General features: G+C 38.7%; 1 long non-coding RNA gene across 1 annotated transcript in view; it reads left to right on the top strand.

Moving 5' to 3' along the window:
- Positions 1 to 10,748, top strand: part of LOC103092427 (uncharacterized) — a 59,204-nt gene extending 48,456 nt beyond the window's left edge. Inside the window, exon 4 of the long non-coding RNA XR_001626170.2 lies at positions 9,070 to 10,748. This is a non-coding gene — a long non-coding RNA (uncharacterized LOC103092427). The remainder of the gene's footprint in view (positions 1 to 9,069) is intronic.
- Positions 10,749 to 15,713: the final 4,965 nt, after the last annotated feature.

Below are 15,713 nucleotides of genomic sequence, written 5' to 3'. Positions count from 1 at the left end.
TCTCTGTGTGTGTATGTGTGACTGTTGTGTTTGCATCTGGATGCTGTTATCCCTGTCACTATGTTTTTTCAAGACTATTCACCATCCTATTTCTTTTTTTAAAAAACCTTTACCTTTTTTCACAAAATCAATGCTGTGTATCGATTCTAAGGGAGAAAAGAGGTAAGGGCTAGACAATGGGAGTTAAGTGACTTGCTCAGAGTCACACAGCTAGGAAGGGTCTGAAGCCAGGTTTGAATCCAGGGCCTCTTGTCCCTAGACCTGACTCTCAATCTGCTGAGCCATCCAGCTGCCCATTTTTAAACAAGATCTTCCTTGAGTTTCTATGGGTGAAAAGAAGGGAAGCTTTCTTTATTCTTAGTGGTTGGCATTTGAAGAGATATCTTGGAATGAATTTATACTGGTTTTGTCCGACTATAATATCTTGCACTCTGACCTCTCATTTCTGCTTGTAAGCTTCACTCACTGCAGGAACTTTAAATTTCTCTCCTGTTGCCTCCCATCTCAATAGGTTTGCTCCAGCAGCTTTCATCGTATAACCTATTGCTTAGCCAGCCTAAAGCATCACATCTCTCCTACCTTCACTGATCTGACTAACAGCCTTTGAAGCAAGCTTTTCACATTCAGCAAGAATTCCTAAGGCTTTTTCCCCCCTCTCTGTCTGTCTGTCTCTCTTTTTCTCTCTGTTTCTATTGGTCTCTGTCTCAGAGAGAGAGACAGAGACAGAGAGAGAGAGAGAGAGAGAGAGACAGAGAGAGAGATATATAGATAAAGAGAGAGATGAATGGATGGAGATGGATAGATAGATAGATAGATAGATAGATAGATAGATAGATAGATAGATATGGAAATCTTGAAATTTCTCAGACTTCTGAATGTTAAAAATTTCCACATTGAGGAATCCTCCATTGGAACAAATTCCCTACTGGAAACATTCCCCATTTTGATGTGAGAACTCGCCAGGATCAGAAATGGAAGGACCTCTACTCCACCCGTACTTAAGACTGCTTTAGGGGAGAAAACTCCTTGCTAAACAATGAAAGTACTTGGACCCATGCTTATAATAAGGCAAGGAGTTCTTTGAGCCATGCCTGCTTTTTAGAATTGATACAATGGGATGCTAGGTACCTAAAAGGGTTGGGCAACTTTTCTCTTAATGAGATTAGTTGACTCAGCTGTGTTTTCTCTGGTTCAGACTTACTGAGGGGATTAGTTGACACAGCAGCATTTTCTCTGGTTCAGACTTACTGAGGAGGTTAGTTGACTTAGCAGGAATTCAGATGGGCTGTCTTTTAGAAAACATCTACAGTGATTGGTAGATGTAAGGACTTAGGGGAGGTGACATAGGAGAAAAACCCCTATATAAGAAAAAGCAGAAACTCTTGAGGAGAAAATCCTTTTGGAGGATCTCTGATGAGGATCCTTGGAGGCTTGGAGAGGCTTGGAGATCCTTGGAGATAGATTCCTTGGAGATAGATCCTTGGAGATAGATCCTTTTGGAGGAGGCTTTTGAAGACTTTGAAGGAGATTCTTTTGGAGATTGCTTGAGAAGGAGCTCTTGGAGGAATTCTCTAAGGAGGTCTCTCAAGGGAGGCTGACTCTGGCTGGAACTCCCTCTGGGGAGACTCTGTCCCTCTGAATCCCTTACTTGGACAATCTTATGGTGAGTGATAACTGACTGGTTTCTCTCTTAAGGCTTAGGCCTGGGTTGGCCAGGCCTGCCCTGGGCCGACCTATTCTTTTCTCATTAATTCCTTTTCTCTCTCCTTCTCCTTTTCTTTAAATCCTCATTGTATTATTAATTAAATTCTCTATAAAACTCAGTTGACTTGGGCATATTCATAATTTGGGAATATATTCCCTGGCGACCACCTTATATTTGATTTAAAAACCAAGACACTGTAGTGAAACATATTTTCTGCGGTCAAATTTACTCACCCTCTCTTATATCTATCACAATTTATATCTTCCACCATTTTAACTCACTACAGTTTACAACATCAACCATTTTAATTATAACAGTTTATGGCTCCTACTCTTTTAACTGTTACAGTTTAAGGCCTTCAACTTATTTTAAATCTTACAGATAGATAGATAGATAGATAGATAGATAGATAGATAGATAGATACTTACATACATACATACATACCATCTCTTCCCCTTTCAGAGTGGATCTAGAAAAGTTTGACTTTGACTTTTTAACTGTGTGACCCTGGGCAAGTCACTTAACCCTCATTGCCTAGCCCTTATTGCTGTTCTGCCTTAGAAACAATAAACAATATTGATTCTAAGACAGAAGGTAATGGTTTAAAAAAAAAAGAAAAGTTTGACTTTGGTGTCTATGTCAAACTGAGGAATGAAAAATAACTTGAGGAAAGTGTGTTTTCTTCACATGACTGGGCTACAAAATGTGTATATAGGCTGGTTATTAAGTTTCCAGTGTGAACTTTTATATTTTGGATATCAGCAAACTAAAAATCAGGCTTGATTTGTTGTCTTATTGATTCTTTAGACTTTGTAAAGTGATTGGAAAATGCTAATAATTGATTAAATTCAAAAGTGTGTCATGCATACTCCCCCTCAATAAGAATTATTAAATGATTTACTTTGCTTTATTTATGATTATTAAATATTTACTAGCACACTACTGCTAGTTTCCTATATTTCCTACACCTCACCCATAGTGATGGTAAGGAAGAAGACTGAGATGATCCTGATGCATGTAGACTTTTTGATTTTGACAAAGAAGATGAAGGTGGACCACTGCACTATGCTATGAGTTGAAGAATCCTTAGATTCCTTGCTAAGCAGCCAGCAGTTTTCTCTCTTTTGTCTCTTTTTATATCCTTAGCTCTTAGCATAATGCCTGGCCCATAATAGGCACTCAATCAATGTTGAGTAATTGATCTGCAAAATGGATACTATTAGGTCCCTTGGGCAGAGGAAGACAAGGAGAAGACAGCCAGTTTAAACATCTACTCCAAGGAATCTCAGGACATGTGACATTTTTCTGTATTTTATGGTGGATATTATGAAAAACATTGATATCATTGACTTTGTAGAGATGGTAGAAAATAAGTGTTCTCTGAAGAAATCTTGGTGTGTAGGGAACATATAATGTCAGAAATATATCTCATACATAGACTCTATGCATACTTATGATGCCATACCAAGTAGATGAAAAACTGGGCAGCTTGCCAATTTATAGGCTAGTCCTTGGGAGTGGTAAGGGTTCTACCAAAAGAATACATCAAAACCATCAGTTTTGCCTATTGAGAATCTAATCTGACTTCTTTGTGAGAAGGCAGAAATATAGGATGGGAAATCAGTTAGATGAACTCTGAGAATGACCAGATCCTGAGTTGAAAAGATACTATCTGAACTAGAGCAGAATTCAGAGGACATTGATTTAGATGAGGAAGAAAAGGAGTATTTGGAAAAATTGTCTGAATCTGTCCTGACTATTCTTTTAGATGGGAGAAAGGGAAACCTGAATTCAGAGGCAAACCCTTATCTGTCTTGTACTCCAATTTTGGGGGCTCCTGGGAATCAGAGGGAATAGAGCCTGGAGAGGCAGGAGAAAGCAATAATCATTTCACAAAGGGTCAGGTCTGGGGCTGTAGACCAGTAGGTCTAGGAATGCTCACAATCCACATGACATATATATATATATATATATATATATATATATATATATATATATATATATATATATATATATATATATATTTAAACTCAAAGGAGTACAAAAAAAGTGGTAAGACTCCTAGCTGTATGACCCTAGGCAAGTCTTTTAACCACCATTGTCTAAATACACAATATTTATTCTAAAACAGGAGATAAGGGTTTTAAAAAAATACAAAGACTATTCAACCAGAGACCAAGATTACTTATAGTGTTTAGGGTATGGGCTCTTAAACTTGAAGAGTCCTGGATCCCTTTGGTGGTTGGGGAAGCCTAGACCCCTTCTCAGAAGTCTTTGAATAAAGGAAATGCTTAATTTTAATTAGAAAGGACTGAAAATAGATGTGATTTTTCCCATTCAAATTCACAAATTCTCTGAAATCTTTCCATAGACCACCAGGTTAAAGATACCTACTTTAGAGGCAATGGTTGCCTGTTTAGCCAGACAACAACCATTGTAAGGAACACTATGTATATAAGCACAACATATGTTACTAGAATGCTGCATATGACTGTATTTTGTTATGAGATAATTTTCCTTTTTTACATTTACTAATATTTTATTTTTAACTAGATTACATGAAAAAACAATTTTTAACTTTCATCTTCTTTAAGTCTGAGCCAAATTATCACTCTTGTCTCCTTCCCCTGCCCAAGATGGCAAGCAATATATAGATATATATTTACATATCTATATATATATGATATAGATTTTATATGTATAATAGTATAAAACATCTTTCCATATTAGTAAGCAGGACTTTTTTCTTGTTGTGTTATGCTTCTTTGCTACCTGTGTTGGTAATATAAGGATGATATTAGAAATTAAGTCTTATTACATTAGTTTAGAGATAAGAAGTGAAGAAGCTGGTCTGAGAAAGAATTGGAGTTTGAAACAGATCTGAGACAATGTCAGTTTCAAATGCTAACAGTGTGTGTGGGAGGTGTAATGGCTTTTGTGTGGCAGTTTCTCTCTCTGGGTGTGGCTGGTGCTCTGAGGTAGCTGGCATTAAGTCTCTGGGAGTGGCAGTGGCTCTCTCAGAGTGCTGGGAGCAGGTGACATCTTCTTTTCTCTCTCTCCTCACTGTCTGAGGTAGAAGGAAAGGAGGAAAAAACCTAAAGGAGATAAGTGATTTCCTTTTCCAACTTGGGAAATACTAGTGACTATGTATTACTGTTTCATAAATTGTTTTATTTTTGAGAAGACCAAAGAAAGACCCAGTCTTTGATTTGCAGAGTCCTAACTTGGTTCTTTCTGAGGCTCAGCCAGCTAGCCTTTGTTATTTACATAACTTGGAGACAAAGTTAAGAATTATATACTTCTTATAAGGATAATAGTGTTCGTTTATTGTAGAATAGGGAAGATTTGGGTTAATCAGATCAGGAAGGATCAGTGTAGCCTATGGAAATAGGAGAGGCAGTTCCTTGCTGAAACAAGGAGTTTTATCTGGGTGGAGTTAGAATCCATTAGAATTAGAAATCCTTTTATAGCCTTATATTCTCAAGAAATAGTTAGTTTTTTGTATAACAAGAGTCTCTTTAGCATCCTTGTACCTGGTCCTGAAGAGAAGTTCACTTATGAGCTTCACTTCACTTATATAAACTAAAGATACTTTGTAAGCACAGCAAGCAGAGTATCTAATCAGTTTATATCCATAATTAATTCATTGCTTATTATTTTTACAGTAAGCGACATCATTTATGAACTTCTGCTATATTATCATGCATTGTACTTTTGTATGGTTGGAGTAACTATGTATATGGTCCTGTCATGTGCTGTATAAGACTTGAATACTTTGTCTAATATATATGATGTTGTAACATAAGTTCTTGCTTAAGGGCTATGTATTATGTTACATGTATGTTGCTAATTACATGAAATTCTATTATGAATTCCATGTTTTCAGTACCCACATATGTACTATGAAGTTGAAATCATTCAGCTGTATTATATATGTATTGCATATATATGTATTATATGTATATGTATATATATGTATTATATATGTATATATGTATGCAAAGGCATAGTATGCCTTTGCAGGGGCTTCAAATTCTTTCCAGGGGAGAGAGATTGTAGGAAGTTATTGTGCAGAAGTCAGGAGTTTTCATTTTTGATATTAGGAGAGATTTACAATAAAGGCAGGAATATGGGCTAGGATTCTGTGGGCAAATGTAAAAGCCTCAAATTGTAATATAACCATAATTAAATAAGAAATTAAGAGGCTCAGATATAAAAGCTAATAAACAAAAACCAAAGTATAATTTGAGCTTGATTATCTTAATGCTAACAAGACAGTAGAGTGGTAAGTTGAACCAAATGCTTTTCGTTCCAAGAATGTAACAGAAAAATTAAAACTATTAGAAATTTTGCAACTATTTGGACTTCATTAGAAGTCCTTGTAATTCTGTGTTAGAACATTTTTTTAAGGCTACTACAGGCAGATTTTTGAATTGTTTTTCCCCTTCCTTTGGATAAACATTCTGTCCTCATTTTTTAACTTTTCTATATAGATGTAATCCTAGAGATATCATTTAGGACTCACTTGGAAAGGTTTTTAAATCTCTAGTGTCTCTGTTAATCAGGATTCTTGGATGGTATAGGAACTTTGTGTCAAGCAAGAATGTTCACTGCAATTGCCTGAAATATTAATTTATCTGTGCCTCTAATAGAACAGAATTCCAAACATAGTAATAACCTTGCCTTCTTTGCTCAACTTTTGTTCTCTCTTATATTCATTTGAATGCCAATGATGTTCTTGGGAAGGAAATAGATTTTTGTAGACCCACCCTTTAATTAGCTCTAGGATTTTTTTTATCATATCTTTCTGAAGTGTATGTTACTGATACAAGATCCCCATAAGAAGGGAATAGGAAGTTATAAAGAAACCTTAACCTTCAGTCATGTAGTTGTCTGGGACAATAGACTTTGAATCAGCACTACATACAGGCAATCCAAAGAATGGACTTAGTATTAACAAGGGGAAGGGGGAGATCATTCTGGTTGTCTGCCTTTACCGAGTATAGTAAGTTATAGTTTTGACTATTGCTGAAAAAAGCTCAGTTAGTTCTTGTCAAGAAGAGGCTTTCTACACACTATACCTTAATATCCAGGAGCAGAGACTCTAGATATCACTGAAGAACTGGAGGCCAGGTTAAGGTATCAAAGGGAAGTTTCACTCTATCATTAAAGTTGTCCAGAAGACATGAGTGGAGAGGAAATATACACCAGAGATCATGTACCGATTTGAGGAAAGATGTGATGCCCAGCAGAGAGCAGCATGATGTCATCACCATTGGCAATTCTATAATGTCAGTACATATGAGTTGTACTGGACACACATGTATACTGGCTATATTTGTCCCTTTACGTGTGCACTCCATGCATGTTTCCTGGCCACCCACTTTTCCTTTATATGTGTCTCCCCCTGTTCTTTTGTTTTTGAACCCATACATTCTGTCTTAGAATCAATACTGTGTGTTGGTTCCAAGGCAAAAGAATAGTAAGGTCTAGGACTAGGCAATGGAGGTTAAGTGACTTGCCCAGGATCACACAGCTAGGAAGTGTCTGAGGCCAGATTCGAACCCAGAAACTCTCTCTAGATCTGGTTCTCAATCTATATATATTCTTTTGTTGTGCCTGCTCTCTACATATGTATCCCTAGGGAGGTTACATTCCAGACTCCCTCTTCCATGCTCTTGTTCTATATCCCAAAACTTCTCTCCAGTCCTGCAATTCACAAATTGATACTCTCTTACTTTGTACCCCCAGAAAAAAAACTGAGGAATCAGAATGCAGATTGAAGAATACTATTTCTCACTTTAATTCCTTGAAAGTTTTTTAATGTATCTTTTTCCATAACATGACCAATATGGTAAGATTTCTGCATGATCATCTATGCATAACATATACAATTGCTTATCCTCTTAGGGAGGGGAGTAAGGATGGAGAGAAGGAAAGAATTTGAAACTCAAAATTTTAGAAAAGGAATGTTGAAAAAAAATTTTACATGTCATTGGGGGAAATAATTTTTTTAAAGAAGAAAATACTTTCTATCTTCAACCTCTTCCTTGTGTAATTAGAAATCTTGTGCCTTTGAACTACATTTCCTAGGAACCCATTAACTTCCTGCCTTTACATGCTGATATAGACAGGAGATAAATTGGGTGGTCTTCCCTGGTTAGCTCTCTTTGCTTCCTGTTGGCAGCTTTGGAGGAGTGGGACTTTTGAGCAGGTAGATTTAGCTTGGGCATGTGGTTTTATTTTGTTAAATAATTGCCTTTTTATTCCATTACTTCTAGTGATCATTAATAAATTATATTATATATTATATATTATATATAATAAATTATAAATAAAAAATAAATAAAAATAAAATAACAAATAATAAATAATATTGTATATTAATTTTAATTTTTACATCCTTTAATTGAATGAGTCCTCCCAGAACCTCCGTTTAAGGAGGTATCCAGCTTAGCCATGTATTATTCTTCTCAAGGCTGAACTACAGAATTTCTCTATACCAAGCTCATTTGCCACCACCTTTTACCTTTCCAGCTTTCTTTTATGTATCTTCTCTCATTGGAAAGTAAGCTTCTTGAGGGCAGAGACTATCTTTCTGCTTGTATTTATATTCCAGGCATGTAGCATTTTTCCTGGCACAAATATTAACTGACTATATATTCCATTTGGTCATTTATAATATTTTTTCTTATCATTTTATTTTAAATACTTGTTTTTTAAATACTTTAAAAAATCTTACTTTCTGTTTTAATAACAACTCTAAAACAGAAGAGCAAGGACTAGGCAAAAAAGAATTAGGTGATTTGTGTGAGGTCACACAGCTAGGAAGTGTGGGAGATCACATTTGAATCCAGGTCCTAAGGACCCCAGACCTGGTGCTTTATCAACTGTGCCACCTAACTGCCCCTAAATGACTTAAAAAAAAACCTAATATGACCTCTGGCTAGCTGGTAAAAAGCAATGAAGGTTATGTGTAAGATTGCCAACCCAAAGAGTACCTTTAACTTGGTATTGTTATTCTGGGTAGCAATGCACTGGGATGGAGTGGACCAGAACTTACACAAAGACAGGATAAAAGGTGATTCCTGCCTTTATGAGCCTACATTCTGTTGTAGGGATGCAATGGCTACACAGATAAATAAACAAAAGGTAATCATATACCTCCAATGGTGAAACTGGCAGTCAGAAAGATTTTTGACTCAAACAAGAATTTTCTAACAATCGAAGTTAAAGGTAGAGAAGGATGACTTGGTTGATGGTGGGATCCTATGCCTGAAGGACTTTATTTTTTAAAATAATATTTTATTTTCCCTCTATTGCATGTAAAATTTAACAAATTCTTTTTATTTTTTATTTCCAGACACTTTAGGCAGAAGCTGGGTTGGAATGTCAGAGAGGAGATTCCTGAGTTGGACAAAAGGTTGACCAGTTCTTTTATTCTGTGAGTTCCCTTTGATGAGATGGCCAAGATTCATAGATCCATAGAACTGGAAGAGACATCAGAGAAGGAGGTGTTCTTTCTCTTTCCCTTTCCCTTGGAGCATCCCTGAAAAGGGGGCTCACTCCAAAGGTTTATGCTAATCCAGGCAGCTGCCAATGCCTTAGAAAACAGGGGTGCTCCTTTTATTTGGACTGTTTCCTGTGGCAGAGGGAGTGGGGAGATTTCACCAGAAAAGCAAAAGCTTGATTTCTGCTAGAACATTAGCTCTGAAAGCTTACTGGCTAGGACTTTTAGATTTGGCATCCTGCATTTCTGGATTCTTTTTTGGATGCTCTCCTTTTCGTATAAACACTTGGAAGGACTGGAAGTACATTTCCTCCCAGAGATAAGACACAAAGAACTTCCTTCAGTGTCTGAGTCATCCCCTCCTTGCTTACTGATGCTCTCAGTCCCCTCAAGTCCTATATTTGTCCACATGTAAGACAAGTGCAGTGTGTCTGTATAATTCCTGTAACCTCCTGAGCCTCAGCTTTCTCCTGTGGGGGAAGAGAGAGGAATGGACTAGAGTCATAGATCCAGAGGAGGGACTTCAGAGGTCACCTAGTTTGACCAGTACACCTGTTTTATAAATGAAGAAACTAAGATCTGGGGAAGTTAAGTGATTTGCCCAAGGTAGCAAGCATCAGAGGCAGGATTAGAACCCAGGTCCTCTGAATACAGAAATGCTGCTCATTCTAGTGTGTCATGCTGATTCACAAGGCTGCCTCTCAATTTTAAATCTAGAACCCTAAGGGAAGCTAAAGAAACTGCTAAATGATGTCTCTCAAGTGACCAGGGCACCTTTCTCCTTTTCAGAGAAAAAGTTATGAATAAAATGTTTGTTGCTCATGACAGCAAAGGAAAGTAATAAGTGTCAGAGGGGATGTGGCAAAATTGAGACACTAATGCATTGCTGGTGGAGTTATGAATTGATCCAACCATTCTGGAAGGCAATTTGGAACTATGCCTAAAGGGTGCTAAAAGACTGTCTGCCTTTTGATCCAGCCATAGCACTGCTGGGTTTGTACCCCAAAGAGATAATAAGGAAAAATGTTTATACAAGAATATTCATGGCTGTGCTCTTTGTGGTGGCAAAAAAATTGGAAAACGAGGGGATGCCCTTCAATTGGGGAATGGTTGAACAAATTGTGGTATCTGTTGGTGATGGAATACTATTGTGGTCAAGGGAATAATGAACTGGAGGGATTCCATGTGAACTGGAATGACCTCCAGGAACTGATGCAGAGTGAAAGGAGCAGAACCAGGAGAACATTGTACACAGAGACTGACACACTGTGGCACAATCGAATGTAATGGACTTCTCTACTAGCAGCAATGCAATGATTCAGGACAATTCTGAGGCACTTATGAGAAAGAACACTATCCCCATCCAGAGAAAGAACTGTGGGAGTAGAAACACAGAAGAAAAACAACTGCTTGATCACATGGTTTGATGGGGATATCATTGGGGATATAGACTCCAAATGATCACTCTAGTGCAAATATTAATAATATGGAAATAGGTAATGGTGTAAAACCCAGTGGAATTGTGCATTGGCTATGGGAGGGAGGGTGGGAGGAGGGGAGGGAAAGAACATGAGTCATATAATCATGGAAAAATATTCAAAATGAATTAATGAAATAAAATTTTCCAAATTAAAAAAAATGTTTGTTGCTTTGCTCCTTAGCACTATTAAGAGCAATCCACTGGGGCTGGGTTTCCTACAAGTGTGGGCAGCAGCCTACCCAGTATTGTAGCTCTAGAACTTAGCCATGATTCTGTGGGGGAGCTCAGGAACCAAAAGAATGTCACCTTCTATTGGTTTAAGGAGTGGTAGGGGTGACAGGTAGGATTGAAGTCCTCAACTTCTTGGAAACAGCTTCTCCTTTTCTTCCTAACCCCTTTTCATTGATTGTTGGAGCCAGAAGAATCTTAAGGAGAAAAAAAAATCTATCATGGCAGTTCTTCTCCTTTTTTGTGTTATAGACCCCTTTGGCACTCTGGGGAAGTGTGGAGACCCCTTCTTAGAATAATATTTCAAAGGATATTAAAATAAAAGACAAAAGATTATAAAGGTAACCAACATAAATGTTTTAAAAAAACCCAATAAATTCAAAGAAACTTGTGGTCTGAGCTTCCAGCTGGGAATCCCTGGTCTAGTCCCCCTTTTTCCATTTTATAGGAAAGAAGCCTAGAAATGGAACTCAACTCATCCAATGTCACAGCAAGCATTAATGTTCCAGTCAGAGCTGAAAGCTAGGTTTTCTGATACCCTGTCCGGAGCTACTTTCTTTAGAAAAGTTTTAAAAACTCTTACCCTCTGTCTTTGAATTGACACAATATAAATTCTAAGTCAGAGTGGTAAGGGCTAGGTGGTTGGGTTTAAGTGACTTGTCCAGGGTCACAACTAGGAAATGTCTGAGTCCAGATTTGAACCCAGGTCCTTCTAATTCCAGTCCTATTCCAGATCCACTGTGCTACCTAAATGCTCCCAAATGAAATCTTCAGTGTTTCTCAGAAATGGATCAGGAGCATCTCGTCTGTGTGTAAAAGATATCCTAAGGAGTCATCCTGAGGCTGGCTCAGTCCCAGGAATCAGCTGTGAAATCAGCAGAATTGGTAATCAGGGATTCCAACTTCTCCATTCTTCCCCCTTTCTTAGGCACCCATCTGTAATCTCTGCTCACCACCATCTGCCTGGGTATGGGAGAAGGCAGGGCAGACTCAGGTCTGACATCATGTACATCTTAATGTGAAGGATCTTGTCCCAATTTTTCCAGGGAGAGTTTTAGTTCAAGCACCCTCTCTAGTTCTGCAATAAATTGGCTTAGAGTCTAGAGAAACTCTTACCCCTATTCTTTTTTATTTTATTTTATTTTATTATCATGCAAAATACACTTCCCTGTTGATTATTGTTGTAAGAGCACGCTCAGACATAACCGAAACCTGAAGTCAAACCATAAATACGCTGATGCTTGCTTTGGTCCCCATTCATCCAGCTCCAGCAGTTCTTCCTCTGGAGGTGCAGAGCATTCCCCATCAGGAGGCTTTCAGGATTGGCCCAGAGCATTGCACTGAGGAGAGTAGCCAAGGTCTCGCAAATGATCCTCATGCAGTATTGCTGTTCCTTCTTGTCCCTCTTCTAAGTCTTTGTTTCCTCATCTGAAAAAATGGTCTCCAGTTTTCCTTCCAACTCGCTCTAATTTTAACATTTTGAGTCCATAAATCCATGAACAACAAAAAATCTCTACTCCGGCAACTCCTCAGCTATTCCCACTTTAGCTTTGAATCAGTCACCAAATAAGCATTTATTGAGCCAGGTCTGGAGCCAAAAGATCTGAATTCAAATCGAGCCTCAAATATTTGCTAGCTGTATGACCCTGGGTAAGTCACTCAACCATATTTACCACAGTTTCCTCACTTGTCAAATGAGCTGGAGGAGGAAATGGCAACCTGTTCCATTATCCTTGACAAGAATAAACCTCAAATGGGGTCATGAAGAGCTGGCACATGATGAACAACAGCAATTCTTTGCAAGACTATGAACTGAGCACAGTGGAAAAAGCAAAAGTGAATGACTAAAGGGTGAGGGTTCCTGCCTCTGGTTCTTAGAGGGGTTTAAAATCCATTTGGGAAGATAAGACAATCCAGACAAAATTGGGCTAGCATAAGACACTGTCTAAGTGCCCTAAGTCAGGGCTACAGGAAGTTAGAGGTGGGAAAGCTCACCGAGGACGCAGGCTGGTAAACTAGGCATTACCGACTTGGACTTTGAAGGATGGCCCCCGTAGGGTGCAAGTGCAAGAGAATGCCCTGAAATGCAATGGGCCAGGAAGTGAACAGCATGGAAAGATTTGCTCCATCCCCCCCAAATCAACACCACTGGGAAAAGAAACCGAATTGACCAGCTGATTCTCTTGGATCTTGTCCCTCATCCAAAGAGCAGATGTTTTTGCTGTTTGTCCAGATGTCTTCTGTCCTGTGGACCCTGCTAGAATCATCAGCAGCCCAGAACATTTGCCCCAGAGTCTGAATTTCTCCTAGCCCCAGCTGCTGTTAATGAGGAATCCAAGCATATCTGAGAGTTGGGGAAGGAGGCAAGAGAAGGGGCTCTCCTCCCATCCCTCGGATCTCTTTTGGCCTGCCTGGTTTTTAAGCATGGCTGCTGGGATGGCTGCCCTCTCCTAGGATTGAACCCAAGGACTTCTGAGAACCTGGGACTTGGGGGCGATTCTGGGGCCCAATGATTCAAAGGTACCTTAAGAGTCAGCAGCAGACAAGCCAAGAAAACCGGCACATGCTCTTTCTGGGCCAAGGCTGACTTCACGAGGTACAGCTGGCTGAGCTAACCTCAGGTCGATCTGGACCATTACAGGCCTCAGGGAACAATTATGTAACTGTGGAGACTGGCAGGTTGGATAATACATCATCACCCTAAGAGCCAGGAATGGACTAAGCATCTCACAAAATCAGGTCTGTATGTGTCACACTTGTTGAAAAAGGACTTTGTAGCAAATCATGGAACCAGAGAATGGCAGAGCTGGGAGGGATCTTAGGGCAGAGCTGGAAGAACACTTAGAACATAGAATGATGGAACTGGGAGGGCCCTTAGGGAGTGTAGCGTTAGAGCTGAAAGGTTCCTTGGAGCACAGAATATCAGAAGTAGGAAGGATCTAGAATGTTAGAATTGGAAGGGCCCTTAGAACCCAGAATGTCAAAGCTCATAGACCCTTTAGAATGGACAATGGTAGAGCTGGGAAGGAGCCTTAGAATACAGAATTTCAGGGTAAGGAGAGTCCTGAGAATTTAGAATATCGAAGCTGAGAGGACCCTTAGATCAAAGAATATCAGAGCTGGGTGGAAGGCTTAGGACAAAGAGTCTTAGAACTGAGAGGAACCTTAGGGCATCAAACATTAGAGTCTGAAAGTAGCTTGGAAATAATTTAGTTCAAGCCTCTCCCTTTAAGGAAGAAACTCAAGCCCAGAAAAAAAGAGATTGAATTCCCCAAGGGATTCTGTATCTTATATGTGACAAGTGGGTAAGTCAAGTCTTTTGGTTCCCATCCAGTGCTACTTCCATTAAACCAAAACAGGGAGTGTAAAAAAAAGTTCTTTTTTAAAAGGTCCTTCCCCAAAGCAGAAGCCTTAGCTGCAAAATTTCAGGCACCCAGAGAATTGGCCAGGATGTGGGGACCTTACCATTGGACTTGAAGGAAATACCAAAGTAAAGCCCCTATTTGTTGGGGAGGGGGGAAACAGCCCCAACAAGTGAGAAGAAAAATATCTCCCACAATCCACAGTCAAGCTGGGACTTAAATCTCGGTCTCCTAATTCTGAACTCAAGACTCTTTGCTATTACAGATACTGTTCTGCTTCTCCAGAAGACAAAGTACAGGGAAAGCGTATGAGGAATCAGAATGATGAGAAGTTGGTGGTTACAGAGGGATTATGTTTTAAGAAAAACAAAGCAAAATTAGAAGATAGGAGAGAAACTAGAGATGAGATACAGGGTCATTACATGGGAATTTGGTAATTCGCCCCCTCCCCTTTGGTAATGTTTAAGAATATGTAGGCAGCAATTAAACTGCCAAAATTTTTATTTTATTGAGCTAGAAAAAAAATAATAAAATTCATTTGGAAGTCATGATTATCAAAGGATTTAATGAAAAAAATATGTAAAGAAAAGAGGCCTTGAGTTACCAGATCTTAGACCACATATAAGGCAATAATTATCAAAACTTTCTGGGCCTGGCTAAGAAATACAAAGGTGGACCATTGTGATAAAATATGTGACCACAAAAATATGGTTTGCCAGACTGTGAATTGCCAAAACTGTAAAGATAATTTTTAGTGTCTTGTTTTAAATAAAAAATAAGTGGTTGCCATGGGAAAAATTCCCAAATATTAAAATACCCAAGTCAGCTGGGTTTTATGGAGATTTTAATTAATACAAATGAAGGAATTAAGGGAAAGGGAGAGAGAGAGAATAAGAGAAAATAGTATTAAGGGCCTAGGCCAAATGGCCTAAGCAGGCCTGAGCCTTAAGAGAGACTAGTCAGTCTTTAATCACTTACCCCAAGATTTGTCCCAAGCAAAACTCCAGACCTTCACAGAAATCCTCAACTCCTGAACTGAGTTCAGAGACCCAGCTCCTCCAACTAATTCCAAACTCCAACTAAGTTCAGAGAGAACCAGCTCCTTTTAAAGAGAAATTTCTCTTATGTCACTTCCCCTAAATTTTCACATCTACCAATCACAGTAGACATTTTCCCCAGGACTGTCCATTCTTAGTTTACATCTTCTTTTGTTATCACCTTCTCTGAGTAGACTAAAACTTCACACCTCTTGCCTTTTGTAAGTTGCTTGACCTTTTTAGTGATTAATTTACGCTTTATAGGTACTTAGCACCCTTTTGTATTAGATCTAAAAATAGACCTAGCTTAGGGTTTTTGCTTCACAATAAGTATGAGTTGGGGACTTTTCATTGTTCAGTAAGGAGTTTACAACTTTATCTTCCCCTAAA

Source organism: Monodelphis domestica, chromosome 1, assembly GCF_027887165.1.
Source record: "Monodelphis domestica isolate mMonDom1 chromosome 1, mMonDom1.pri, whole genome shotgun sequence".
Classification (NCBI taxonomy): Eukaryota; Metazoa; Chordata; class Mammalia; order Didelphimorphia; family Didelphidae; genus Monodelphis; species Monodelphis domestica.
The sequence above is the reverse complement of the archived record's forward strand: the minus strand, read 5'-3'. Positions and strand labels throughout refer to the sequence as shown.